Source organism: Rhincodon typus, chromosome 15, assembly GCF_021869965.1.
Source record: "Rhincodon typus isolate 14 chromosome 15, sRhiTyp1.1, whole genome shotgun sequence".
Classification (NCBI taxonomy): Eukaryota; Metazoa; Chordata; class Chondrichthyes; order Orectolobiformes; family Rhincodontidae; genus Rhincodon; species Rhincodon typus.
In genome coordinates this window covers 51,895,209-51,910,087 of record NC_063346.1, presented here as the reverse complement: position 1 = coordinate 51,910,087, position 14,879 = coordinate 51,895,209, and the positions used below count along the sequence as shown (strand labels likewise).

General features: G+C 42.9%; 1 protein-coding gene across 6 annotated transcripts in view; it reads right to left on the bottom strand.

The window, feature by feature from the left end:
• Nucleotides 1-14,879, bottom strand: part of LOC109915552 (mixed lineage kinase domain-like protein) — a 56,706-nt gene that overhangs the window by 31,266 nt on the left and 10,561 nt on the right. Inside the window, exon 1 of one of the 6 annotated variants that reach the window (XM_020515198.2) lies at nucleotides 6,963-7,197. The exons of the other annotated variants lie outside the window; for them this stretch is intronic. The gene's annotated coding sequence lies outside the window, so the exon portion shown is untranslated. Of the gene's footprint in view, nucleotides 1-6,962; nucleotides 7,198-14,879 lie in introns of those variants that run through there. 6 annotated transcript variants of the gene reach the window in all.

Genomic DNA, 14,879 nt, shown 5'->3' with positions numbered 1-14,879 from the left:
CTTTTTTCCTTCACAGATGCTGCCAGACCTGCTGAGCTTTTCCAACAACTTTGTTTTTGTTCCTGATTTACAGCATCTGTAGTTCTTTCAGTTTTCACACTGAAGCATCTCTGTAACCACAGAAGGTGCAACATCTGCCCCTTCACCTCTTCCCTGCTCACCATCCAAGGACCTAAACAGTCTTTCCAGGTGACGTAGCATTTCATCTGTACCTCCTCCAATCTGACCTATTGCATTCGCTGCACCTAATGTGGCCTACTCTACACTGGAGAAACCAAACACAGACTGGGCAACCGCTTTGCAGAACACCGTCGGTCCGTGCGAAAGCATGACCCCGAACTTCCCGTGGCCAGTCATTTTAACACAACATCTTGCTTGCACACCCATTTGTCTGTCTTCGGCATGCTGCGATGCTCTAGTGAATTGCGGTGCAAACGGGAGGACGACATCTCATCTTCAGGCTAAGCACTTTACAACCTTCTGGACTAATTCAACACCTTCAGATTGTGAATTCGCTCCCAATTCTTTCTTTTCTTTCAGTTTATCTTGTTGCATTCTGTGTCACCATATCCTCTCTCCCCTCCCCCGACTCCAGTGGGACTGTCTGTTCTTTCCAGTCTGGCAGTTAAACATACCATTGTTCTGCCATTCTCACATTCCAATCACTTAATCTACACTATCAGCACCCTTTCTCTCCCAACACTGCACCCCTCACTATTGCATAAATGCTACACCCTCCACACTTCATGTCAGCTCTGACGAAGAGTCATCTGGGCTCAAAACATTGGTTAGCTCCCTCTCCATGGATGCTGTCTGACATGCTGTGATTTCCAGCAATTTTTGTTTTCACAGAGGCATCACTGTATTGTCCTCACAGCTCAGCCTTGTTAACTAAGTCTGAACTGAAGTATGATCATTATCTACTGAAAAAGGAAACAAAAGTAATTATTGTGACTAACCTGAGGTGGTCAAAAGAGGTCACCCTTCCTCACCTGTTCGTGACACAAGTGAGACACCCATCACCTCCACAACGTTCTACCTTAGCAGTTATATAATTATGAGACCTAGGCTATTCAGGAGTAATATCACAATGTGTTTTTCACACAGATGAAAGTGGAAACCTGTATTCTTTCCCACAAAAGGCTGTGTACATTCAAGCAATTTGAGTCTTTGCAAACAAGATCAACATAACAGCAACAGCACTTTAAAGTACCTAATTCGGTCATGCAAGGTACAACATCAACTTATTTCTGAGGAAGGGTCACCGGACCCGAAACGTTAACTCTGTTTTCTCCTTCACAGATGTTGCCAGACCTGCTCAGCTTTTCCAGCAACTTTGTTTTTGTTCCTGATTTACAGCATCTGCAGTTCTTTCGGTTTTTATCAACTTATTTCTTCTCTTTTTGCCCTTAGGTGAGGACATTCTTGGTTTAAGTGCCATTTCAGGAGTTCAAACCTATCGGGCTGAATCTTACATTTTTCTGGTTAAGTGTCAGTTTTATCGGGTTTAGTAAAGTGTTTCCCATGGCAAGGCTGACCCGCCAAATTGCCTTATAACTACCTACACCCCAATGGCATCCCCCTCACCCAATTGTAGCCCATTCACCCATGCGCCATACTTGAACAATTTCTCAGTGCTGAGTTATCCCAGAATGGATCAGCATCCAGGTGTTGGCAGCATTTTAACAGCTCATTGTGCACCCAAACAAGCACAGTTATTGCGGAGCTGGCCTGTATGGTTCCAAATGTTTGCCCTGGACATGGCAGAGAAGGAAATTGGTTGCCTTCCCATTTGCGGCAGGGACCTGGAGGTCCTGGTGGATGGGGTAGTAAGAAGCTGGGCATGCACCATCGCCAGGACTGGCAGTGGAGGCCATGCGCCAGACTATACCAGCCTGGTCCCAGATTTCTGAGGGGATGGTGCAAAAAGGAAAGACAGGGATGCTGTAAGCATCTGGGTTGACTAAAGTCAATTATCACTAAGACAGTGTGAACTGCCCTATGATGCAGGCTGGTCCAGTCCACGAGCTGGGTGCATGTTTCTGAGCACAAAATATCTTTGCTGCAGTATTGCAATGATAATTGTCATTGCACCCTGAGGTGCAGCATTCAATGCAGAAAACATCATATAAATGCATTGGAGATGGAGGGTCTTAGAGGCTGGCACATGTCATATGGTAATATCTGTGGATGTGGGGTGCGTGTGGCCAATGTCCATGGAGCGCCCTCCGAAATGTTTGTACCTGATGACCAACATGGAGGTCCTTTGGAGAAAGTGATGAGCTGAAGTCACCAGGTACTTACTTTGACTTTCATGTCAACAACTTTTGGAGTCCTTTTTGTGCGTGATGGGTATTAGGTTATGAAGCTACATGTTCATGAGGTGATATGTGCAGTTATTAAGCTAACAAGCAACAACGCCTGGAATACAGTTTAAAAATGCAGCAAATTGGCTCCTGAGGCAACGCTGAACTTCTCATGCAATTCGGGCATTTTTTCATCACAGCCCATGTTGTTTAAGTTCCTATAATATTCCACCCAAGATCTACGCTGATACTGTCATCTTGTTTGCGCTACCTTTGCACTGTATGAAGTGTTAAGTTGAGGTCATGCCTATCCATATCATTTATTCATATCAATAGTGAATTTCCCATGGCACCATTCCAATAAAAACATGGTGCTCTTATCATACCATTCCTCTGAGAACTAAAAACCTCAAAAAACAGACTCCTTGTTCATTCATTTCTTTGCTGTTTGTGGGATATTGCAGCGTACAACTGACATACTTGCCTGTTCAAAACATTTCAAAATAATTCAGTCTGTGAAATAATTTTGAAAGATGCAGTATTATCCCAATATAAGTCTTTTTATTTTTCATACATAATGTTAAGAAGATCAAATTCTGATTACATGGAAGATAAGAGTCCCACCTTAGATTTTTTTCCCCTTTATTCTTTCAAGGGGTAAGGGAAGACCAGCATTTGTTTCCCTATCATCCCCTAACACAATGAGTCAGACAGCAGCCGAGGCCACAAGTGGAGGAATTACAGGAAAAGGATTGGCTAGGAATGTGGGGAGACTGCATAACTGAGGATCAGCAATAAGAAAGTGGGATAGGTCTGCTGATAGGCCACTGCTGATCAGGTCATACAGCACTACATCTGATCAGTTCAAAACTACTTCAAAACAACTTGCAATTGTAAAAGAGAATACAGGGTCCATTTACTGATCAATGTTAAAGCAAAATAATGTTAAACAGGGCAACGTTAAATGGGGATTTACCATAGTGTGCTGTAGTCAGAACAGTCCACAAAACTGGCGATATCCTAGATCAAAATTAGTCAATGTGGTGAATTCAATCTAATTCCATCCATTTGCAGGAGTTTGAAATAACTTAAATTAAGCTTCTGGTCCAAAAACATTCACAGGCATGTTTTCAAAGTTTTGAACTTTTTTCAAATTAAAAAATTAGCCTGCTACATAACAATCTGACTAATAAAGGGTTTTATTTAGCTTTTTGAAAAATAGTTATTTTGAAATTGTGCTATTCACAGGCAGTGGACTACACACAATGCAGGATTTTTGGTTTTGGGCAGGGACCATAAAGGAGCCTTTATAGCTCTTTAAATAATCCACTGAATTAACTTTGCAAAGGCTGGTGTCCTGTCACCCGTCCCTTTTACTTACAAGTTGCACAGTCTTTGACAACAGTTCTGCCTCTTAAAGAGTCAAGCACCAGAGTGTTTGCATCAAGGATACTCACCCTTTCATCTCTGCCAGGGCCCCCTGATTGGACTAGATTAACAGCCCCAATCAGGGAATTCATATTCCATCAGGGCCACCTAGCTGACCTTGTTCCAATCACAACAGTCACCATTTGCAGATATTCTGCCTCAAAAGGAATAAAACAAAAAAACTTCAGATGCTGGAAATCTGAAACAAAAACAGGAAGTGCTGAAGAAACTCTCTATGGAAAGACAAATAAAGTGCACAGGCTTCCAGAGCAGCTGAGTTTGTCCAACACTTTCTCTTTTTGTCTCAGAGAAAATGACCAAAGCACATAATGCTGCCAGCAAACTTGCACATTGGCTAGCAGTGTGAACTTTTACATCAACTCACTGCAGGGTGAAAATCATGCCTACTGATAATAATTGCTTATTTTTTGTGAAAAATCCATTTATAGCCAGACTATTAAAATGCACCAGGTTATCATCCATCCTGAAAAGATATCTGATTATGCTGGTCTTTGTAAGAGTTTGCAATCAGTGCTATGGAAATAAGCTTTGAGTGGAAACTTCTGTGCAAAATTCATTCTGCAAAAAAAATCAGAGTATAATTCAAAATCCTGTCCTGAAAACTTCCCAAACATTTACTATATTTAACACTTGAGTTGCTCTGCTTCTACAGTTTATGAAAATTTTATATCTTCCATTTCAATCACATTGTTCTGTTGTAATTAACCATATTTCCATAATTTACAAATCCCGTCACTATACATCGATCGTCAGAAGTTTTGTAGACAAGTTCCAAAAGAATCTTGCATCCTTAATTCTAACCATAGTATTTTCACTGCTTGATCATCTCAATTGAAATTCTCTCTCTTACTCTAATTGAACCTTTTATCACTATTGCTGTTCTGTTCCCAATTTCCTGACCTTTCTGAAGATTCTATTACTTAGAATAGCTAGCAATAGCTATTTACAAGTTCAGATGGAGCTTGAATAATGTCTCTGTTATACAGTCCTGGCTACAACTGGGCCATTGTAGCCAAGTGTGTATAATCGATACATTATTTAAGCTGCACTTGAGCTTCTGAATAAATATGAAATTTGATAGAATGGAGAAAAGTAATTTTGTCATGTTGTTGAGTCACTCATTAATAATTTCAAATTTCCACTGAGGGAATCAGAGATGTGTTAGGAGAAATTATTTTGGCAGAAAGTTGTTAGGACTCAACTGGTCCGTGTAGTTAATCTAAGACCATTGCTTCTATGTGGCTGTCAAGCAAGCACAATAATTAATTTTTGTTTGTTCACATGAAAAGCCAGCACAGACGCAATGAGCCAACTGGCCTTTATCTGTGCTATTATACTTCAATTCAAACAAAATTTCATTACATAATTTGGGGTGAATGTGAATATCTCAATATAATTTGCTCCTTGCATGTATGTGCAACTGGTAAACCCATTCCTAGCAATTTCTCACAATATTGAAAGCGGGAGAGATATTTCCACAAAAATTATTCTACTCAAGCTGCCTGAATTATATATAGCTGCCTTAGGGAGTGGAAAGAGGTTGTCCAGTGGATTATACTCTGCTCAACATCTGCATTCAAATCCACCCCAAATTACGTAATGAAACTTTGTTTGAATTGAAGTATAATCGCACAGGTAAAGGCCAATTGGCTCATCATGTCTGCGCTGGCTTTTCATGGCAGTAATCCAAAACTAATTATTTTTTGACAGCCCCAAAGAAGCAATGGTCTCTGGTCTCAACTACTCCCTGTAATTAACGTAACAACTATCTGCCAAAATAATTTCTCCTAACTCATCTCTGACTCCCTCAATGGAAGTTTGAAATTATTAATCAGTGACTTAACAACATGATAAAATTCGTATGTCTGGCTTTAGCAGATTCCTGCACACCACCTAAAAACATTAATCTGGATTTTGACTGTCAATTCTGTTTCTAGAACTCTCATTTTAAACCACTCATAGTCATACCTGGCCATAATCAAACAGCCCACCTACACCCACTGTATCGAATCATGGCCGAAAGATAATCAAAGTACACGGAGAACGATACATAGGAACATGGACCCTTTTATTTTAGCGCAGCTCCTGTTAGACAAAAAGCTCGGATATCCAGGTCACTTCGCGTGCAAGTTCACTTTCAAAGAATGTCATCACACCTTCAGAAGTATAAGCAATCTTAGACATTGAGTCTTCTGCCATGTTTGACTCTTCAGGATTCCCCCCCCCCCCCCCCACCCGGCAACTAACTGAACTGATTAGGCCACAACACTGTAACTGGACTTTTAAACAACAGGCAACGAGCAAATCCTTCAGAACAAGTTCGTCACAGCATCAATACACTCAGGAATTTTAGTGAATGACTGAAGAAGTAGAGCCCTTTGTGGCATTGCAACAATTTTTTCCATTTCAAAAAAAAAGCTGGCAAGTCCAAACTCTTCTGATATATCAACCGCCCCCACCTTTGCTTTTCTAGTCCATAACCATGGGGTTTTCATCGTTTGACCTCTTGCCCCCAGCTGCCTCGCCATTGAAAAAGCCTTTCCTTTCTGCACCTATAAGTTAAGCAATCGCTTCAAGCCTCCGAATGTTTTCTACATTATCCCCATCTTCCGTGCTTTTCTGTGTAATAAGTAAGTGTTGAACGAAAATGAAACAATGACAGACATCATTCTGAACGCACTTGAGTGGGTTTTATTTTTCCCTTTCCTGAGCAGCTCGCAGAAATGTTGAGGGGATTGTTATTCAAATCCTGGAGGTTCCTCGTGTAATCCCGGGGCGTAGTGGTTCAAACCTGGTTCCAAGTCATTGAGAGATGGTAAGAACCGCCGATGCTGGAGTCAGAGATGACACAGTGCGGAGCTGGAGGAGCGCAGCCGGCCAGGCAGCATCAGAGCAGCCGGAAAGTTGACGTTTCAAGTCAGCTTTCCTGCTCCTCTGATGCTGCTTGGCCTGCTGTGTTCCTCCAGCTCTACACTGTGTTATCCAAGTCATTGACCTGATTTGAGAGAGTTCTGGGGAGTCCCAGCCCCACTGCTGAGTCACTCGACACCATTCTCCTTCCCATCCCATAAACCAAGTTTGAAAATGTTTGGAGTTGTTGCCAAGTTGGAGACAAAAGATCGGGGTCGTGTCCAAGCCTGGGCTGATCTTTCTACAATTAGGGAAAGCCACGGGGAGCAGGATTCCGGTCAATATGCGGCTAGTTACCTGTTGGGAGGCTGGTTCGTCTCCTGTCTGGGTTGTTGGTTGCAGAAGAGGCAGTCTCTACGATTCACTCCGTTCGCGTTATATAATTTGGCGAACTTGTCTATTAATTCTGTTCCAGCTTCCAAGCGCTCTGCGGTGCCCTGCTTTCTGGTACTCTTTTCTCTGAGCGACAGTCACTTTGCGGAACTTTAGCTCTTCGCGCGGACGGATTTATTTTTCAGAGAACTTTTCCTTCCTCGCAGAGCCACTCCCCCAGTTTCTTCCGATTTGATCTGTGAATGAAAGCCATCCTGCCCGCGGGTCGCAGCTGCCAATGGAGCAGGAAGTGTTTAATACTTGGCCGTTGATTGGCTTCGGGAATTTGAAGCACAAAGTAAAAGGGCACAAGGATGCACACTTAATCACACACAGAACTAAATAAAGACGGTACACAGTCAAACAACACAACGAATCGTACAGGCGAACGACATACAAACTGAAAGATAGGTATAGATTCACATACGGTGCAGACAAGCACTAAACTGAAAAGACACAGACAACGAGAAATGCCGAAACTGCTCTGACAGCACTGCACCACAGGATGAAAACTAAGTTAACTTTTTCATCCAAGCTGAAACATGAACTCCGTTTTCTCTCTCTCCACCGATGCTACCAGCATCCGTTGAGTAGTTCCAGCATATTCTGCTTCAATTTCAGATTCCAGCTGCTGCAGCATTTTGCTTTTGTATTTGCATTTAACTATTTACAACTTTTTACCTTGGACGAAGGCACCAAATTTGTTGATCGAAGGTAGACAGGAAAGCAACTTGTGAGGATGGTACAGAGTCTGGCAAAGGGACATAGATGACTTAAATGGAGGGGGGGGGGGGCAACTGTTTTGCTTGTGGAGAAAATTGTAGAAAAAAAAACAGGTTTTTTCCAAGTTGGTAAGAACAAACAGAAACCAGAATACTATTTAAATAGAACGAGACAATGGAATATATAGAGAGATACAAGTACATTTGATTTGATTTGATTTATTGTTGACACGTACCTATGTACAGTGAAAAGTTTTGTTTTGCATGCAATACAGGCAGATCAAACCATACAAAGTGCATTAGGGTAATAGAACAGAGTGAGGAACACGATGTTATGGCTGCACAGAAGGTAAACAAACAGCAAGGTCAACATTAAATTTAAAATTTGAGAGGTCCATTCAGAAGTCTGATAAAGAAAAGGTGTGTAAGAAGGGAAAAGTTACGGTGATCATGGCGGATTTCAATATGCAGGTGGACTGGGAAAATCAGGTTGGTAGCGGATTGCAAGAAAAGGAATTTGTGGAATGTCAATGAGATGGCCTTTTGGAGTAGCTTGTGGTGGAGCCCACTAGAGAACAGGCAGTACTGGATTTAGTGCTGTGCAATGAGGCAGACTTGATAAGGAAGCTTAGGATGAAGGAACCCTGAGGAGGCAGTGATCATAATATGATTGAATTTACTTTGCAATTTGAGAGGGAGAAGATAGAATCAGAGGTAACGGTATTACTGCTGAATAAAGGCAACTACAGAGGCATGAGAGAGGAGCTGGGCAGAATTGACTGGGAGAGGACCCTGACAGGAAAGACAGTGGAATAGCAATGGCAGGAGTTTCTAGGAGTAATTCAGGAGACACAGCAAAAATTCATCCCTAGGAAAAAGCAGCATGGTACAGGGACGATGAAGCAACCTTGACTGACTAGGGAAGTCAGGGATAGCATAAAAGCAAAACAGAAAGCATATAATGTGGCAAAGGGCAGTGGGAAACCAGAGGATTGGGAAGCTTACAAAGACCAACAGAGAGCAACAAAAAACAAAATAAGGAAGGAGAAAATTAAATATGAGGGTAAGCTAGCCAATAATATAAAGGAGAACTGTAAGACTTTCTTTAGATATATGAACAGCAAAAGAGAGGCAAAAGTGGACATTGGACCATTGGAAAATGAAGCTGGAGAGATAGTAGTGGGGAACAAGGAAATAGCTGAGGAACTGAATAATTACTTTGCATCAGTCTTCATAGTGGAAGACACAAGTAATATCCCAAAAATTTGAGCGAGCCAGGAGACAGAGCTGAGTATGGTGGCAATCACCAGGTGAAGGTGCTAGAAAAACTGAATGGCCTGACGGTGGATATATCACCAGGACCAGATGGACTACGCTCCAGAGTTCTTTCAGGAATCACTAGAGTCAGGGAGGGTCCCAGAGAACCGGAAAATCACTAACGTGACACCCCTGTTTAAAAAGGGAGTAAGGCAAAAGACGGAAAATTACAGGCCGATTTGCCTAACCTTGGTCGTTGGTAAGATTTTAAGTCCATTGTGAAGGATGAGATTTCTAAATACTTGGAAGTGTATACTAAAATAGGGCAAAATCAGCATGGCTTCATCAACGGGAGGTCATGTCTGACAAATTTGTTAGAATTCTTTGAGGAAATAACAAGCAGTGTAGACCAAGGAGAGCCAATGGATGTTATCTACCTGGACTTTAAGAAGGCCTTTCACAAGGTTCCACACGGGAGGCTGCTGAGTATGGTAAGGGCCTGTGGTGTTAGAGGCAAGGTGCTAGCATGGATAGAAGATTGGCTGTCTGGCAGAAAACAGAAAGTGGGGTTAAAAGGGTCTTGCTCAGGATGGCAGCCGGTGACAAGTGGTGTTCCACAAGGATCAGTGCTGGGTCCACAACTTTTCACTTTGTACATTAATGATCTAGATGAAGGAACTGAGGGCATTCTGGCTAAGTTTGCAGATAATACAAATTTAGGTAGAGGGACAGGTAGTATTGAGGATGCAGGGAGGCTGCACAAGGATTTGGCAGGTTAGGAGAGTGGGCAAAGAAGTGGCAGATGGAGTGCAATGTGGGAAACTGTGAGGTCATACACTTTGGTAAGAAGAATAGAGGTATGGACTATTTTCTAAAAGGGGAGAAAATTCAGAAGTTCGAAGTGCAAAGAGACTTGGGAGTTCCAGTGCAGGATTCTCTCAAGGTAAACTTGCAGATTGAGTCAGTAATTAGGAAGGCAAATGCAACTTTGGCATTTATTTTGAGAGGACTTGAATATAAAAGCAAGGATATACTTCTGAGGCTTTATAAGGCTCTGGTCAGGCCACATTTGGAGTATTGTGCACAGTTTTGGACCCCGCATCTCAGGAAAGATGTACTGGCCCTGGTGCGGGTTCAGTGGAGGTTCACGGGAATGGTCCCAGGAATGAAAAGCTTAACATCTGAGGAACGTTTGAGGACTCTGGGTCTATACTCGATGGAGTTTAGAAGGGATCTAATTGAAACTTACGGAATACTGAATGGCCTGGACAGAGTGGATGTTGGGAAGATGTTTTCATTGGTAGGAAAGACTAGGACTCAAGGGCACAGCCTTAGAGTAAAAGGAAGACCTTTCAGAACAGAGATAAGGAGAAACTTTTTTAGCTAGAGAGTTGTGAATCTATGGAATTCACTGCCACAGAAGGCTGTCGAGGCCGGGTCATTGAGTATATTTAAGACGGAGATAGATAAGTTCTTGATTGTCAAGGGGATCAAGGGTTATGGGGAGAAATCGGGAGAATGGGGTTGAGAAACCTATCAGCCATGATTGCATGGTGGATCAGACTCGATGGACTGAATGGCTTAACATCTGCTCCTATGTCTTCTGGTCTTATGGTCTAACAGCGGGGAAGAAGCTGTTCTTGAATCTGTTGGTACGTGTGTTTAAGCTTTTGTATCTTTGGCCCAATGGAAGAGGTTGGAAGAGGTTATAATTGCAGTGGAAGGGTTCTTTGATTTTGTTGGCTGCCTTCCCGAAGCAGTGACAAATATTGATGGAGTCAATGGATGGAAAGTTGGCTTGCGTGATGGACTGGGCTTTGTTCACACTTCTCTGTAGTTTCTTACTGTCCTGGGCAGAGCAGTTGCCACACCAAGCCGTGATGCATCTGGACAGAATGCTTTCTATGGTGCATCTATAAAAATTGGTAAGAGTCTTTATAGACATGCCGAATTTCCTCAGCATCCTGAAGAAGTGGGGGAGTTGTTATGCTTTCCTGACCGTTGCAACAATGTGGGTGGACCAGGATAGATTGTTGGTGAGAGTTAATAGGTGTGAGGCTGGCAAAGCACAGCAGGTCAGACAGCATCCAAGGAGCAGGAAAGTCAACATTTCGGGCCGAAACTGTTTGTCCTGACACCTACAGACTCTGGCTTTCAGCATCTGCAGTCCTTATTGTCTCCACAGATTGATGGTAATCATCTCCTAGGAACTTGATGCTCTCAACCATCTCCACATCATCACCATGGATGTAGATAGGGACGTGCCCTTCACCTTGCTTCCTGAAGTCAATGACCAGCTCTTTTGTTTTGCTGACATTGAGGGAGTGATTGTTGTCTTTACACCACGTCACCAAGCACTCAATCTCTTTCCTGTATTCTGTCTCATCATTGTTTGAGACCTGGCTTACAAGGGTGATGTTGTCAGCGAACTTGTTGATACAGTTAGAATGAAATTTGGCCACACAGTCTTAAATATATAGGGAGTATAGTAAGGGGCTGAGTGAGTACACAGCCTTGCCGGATGCCAGTGGACTATCACAGAGGAAGTGGTGTTGCCTATTCTCACTGATTGCGGTCTGTGGGTCAGGAAGTCGAGGATCCAGTTGCAGAGGGAGGAGCAGAGACCTATGTCTTGAAGTGTGGACATTAGTTTGGTTGGAATTATAGTGTTGAAGGTGGGGCTGTAGTCAATAAGTAGGAACCTGATATAGGTATCCAGATGTTCCAGGGATGAGTGTAGGGCCAGGGAGATAGCGTCTAGCATGGACCTGTTGCAATAGTAGGCAAATTGCAAGGGATCAACACAGGCTGGGCGGCTAGAGTTGATATGATCCATGATTAACCTCCTGAAGCACTTCATAATTATGGAGGTCAGAGCTACCATGTGGTAACCATTGAGGCACGCTGCATGATATTTCTTTGGTACGAGGACGATGGAGGTCTTTTTGAAGCAGGTGGGGACTTTAGATCGTGGTAAGGAGAGGTTAAGATATCAGCAAATACTCTTGCCACCTGGAACTGAGCACATGGCTGAGGATTCCATTTGGGCTAGTCGCTTTCCATGGGTAAAAACAAGTTAACGGAAGAGGTATACCAAGTCATTAGGAAGACAAATGGAAGCCTTGCTATGACTTTGGCATAGTACATTGGTGAGACTGCATCAAGTGGACTGTGTACACTTTTGAGCTCCTAATTTAAGGAAGGAGAAACTCGCATTGGAAGTAGATCGAAGAAGATTCTTTCTTGGTGATTCCTGCATTGAAAATGTTGTCTTGTGAGAAAAGGTTTAACCTATACTCTTTAGACCTTAGAAAAATAATCGGTGATTTTATCTAAACATGTAAGATTTTGAGGAGGCTTAGCAGAATACATGCTGAAAGCTGGTTTCTCCCCTTGGTGGAATCTAAAACTTGAAGGCACAGTTTTGAAATAAGAGGTCTCCCATTTAAGACAGAGATAAGGAGGAACTTCTTCTGGGAGAAGTTCAACAAATCTTTGAAATTTACTATTCCAGGGAGCAATGGAGGCTGGATATTTGAATATACCCAAGTCAGACAGATTTTTGATCTACAAAGGAGTCAAGGATGATGAGTGAGGTGAGGGTGGGCAGGAAAATGGTCACAATCAGATTAGTCATGTTCTTATTGGGTGGCACAGCTGGTTCAAGGAGTTCCTGTTTCCTATATTGTGTGTTCGATCAAAATATATGCTGTTCAAACACACCCACAAACTCAGAGACAGTATGTACTCAGACACACATCAGAATAAATAGATGGAAAAGTATATACTGTAAACACATAGACTGGGATTTTCCTTGGATAGCCCTTGGGGCTTGTGTAGGGGAGGGGGATGTGCCTGGAGTCACATGTGGTGGTGTTAGCAAGCTTTAAATCACTCATGAAGAAGGACATCCAGTTCCTTTGGACATCAACATTTCCTAACTTCTCACCATTTTGGAAATACTCTGCTTTTCTGTTTTTTCAACTGAAGTGGATAACCTTGCATTTATTCACATCATTTATAATTTGCTGTAGTCTTTCCAATTCACTTAGCCTGTCCAAATCCCTTGAAGTCTCCTGTCATCCTCCTCACAATTCACACTTCACACAGAAGTTTTGTGTCTTCAGCAAATTCAGAAATTTTACACTTGATCCATACAGCCAAATGATTGATATAGATTGTAACTGCCCTAGTTCTAGCAACGATCCTGGTGCTACTCCACTAGTTGCAGCTTGCCAACTGTCTGTTAAACAATTCTCAATCCATAGCATTATATTACACCCAATCCCATGTGCTTTAATTTTGTTTAATAACCTCCTGTGCAACATCTCATTGAAGATATTCTGAAATTATTGGGACCATACACAAGCCCCAGGATAGAGAAGAAGGCACAGTAAGGAAGTACAGGCAGAAGATGAACTACGTTCCAATGCCAGAGTAGCAGTGTCAACAAAGCCTGCAAGAGACTGCAACCAATCAACAGACCATGATACAGATCATCAGGCCATGATAAGGGAGGAGCAAAGACCCATTGATATGATGTCAGTGCCAGTGAAAGTCACCATAGACCTTAATACCTCCAGTTCATTCCATGGACCCACTGAAGACAAGTGTGGCATTTCATAACCAGGGACACATCCTTGCACCAAAGTGCTGACTGGTACCCTCTTTAGAGGGGCCAACTAAGACATTCATTATTGCATGGATCCAAATAGTCATTGATAGAGCCTTTGGTTTTGCGGTCATAGCTAGATGCCCCAGGTGAGATATAGAGTCATAGAGTCACACAGTCATAGAGTTATACAGCACAGAAACAGACCCTTCAATCCAATTTGTCCATGCTGACCAAATAACCTAAACTGATCCAGTACCATTTGCCAACATTTGGCCCATATCCCTCTAAACTCTTCTTATTCATATACCTATCCATCAACCTCTACGTGAAACAGTTGCCTCTCAGATACCTTTTAAATCTTTACCCTCTCACCTTAAACCTATGGCCTCTAGTTTTGGACTCCCCTACCCTGGGAAAAAGACCTCAGCTATTCTCGCAATCCATGCCCCTCATGATTTTATAAGATTCTATAAGGTCACCCCTCAGCCTCCGATGCTCCAGGAAAAACAGCCCCAGCCCTTCCTATAGCTCAAACCGTCCAATCCCAGCAATATCCTTGTAAATCTTTTTTAGAACGCGTTCAAGTTTAACAGCAGCTTTCCTATAGCAGGGAAACCAGAATTGAACGCAGTATTCTAAAAGTGGTCACACCAATGTCCTGTACATCTGCAACATGATATCCCAACTCCTGTACACAATGCACTAACCGATGAAGGCAAGTAGAAGTTACCCTCCTCCCTCCGGACAAACCTCAAGGGATCTCTCTCCCACTGCAACTCTCTCGTAATCTCTTCGGCCCTGAAACTGCTCGACCACGTCCTGAAGCAAACCAGGTACTACAGCCACATCACCTTCCTTAGCACCTGCCTACGGAACCAGCACGCTTGGACATAGAGCAGTTTTTCCGCCGCCTCCGCCTCCCCTCCACCTATCCTCTCCTCTATCCCTCTTCCACTCTCTCCCTATTTATTTCAGAACCCCCTTCCCCTCCCCCTTTTCTGATGAAGGGTCTAGGCTCGAAACGTCAGCCTCTCTGCTCCTATGATGCTGCTTGGCCTGCTGTGTTCATCCAGCCCTGCACCTTGTTGTCTCACCTTCTTCACCACCCTGTCTACCTGCGACTCCACTTTCAGGAAACTATGCACCTGCACAGCTAGGTCCCTTTGCTCAGCAACACTGACCAGGGCCCTACTGTGTAAGTCCTGCCTGATTTGCTTTACCAAAATGCAACACCTCACATTTATCTAA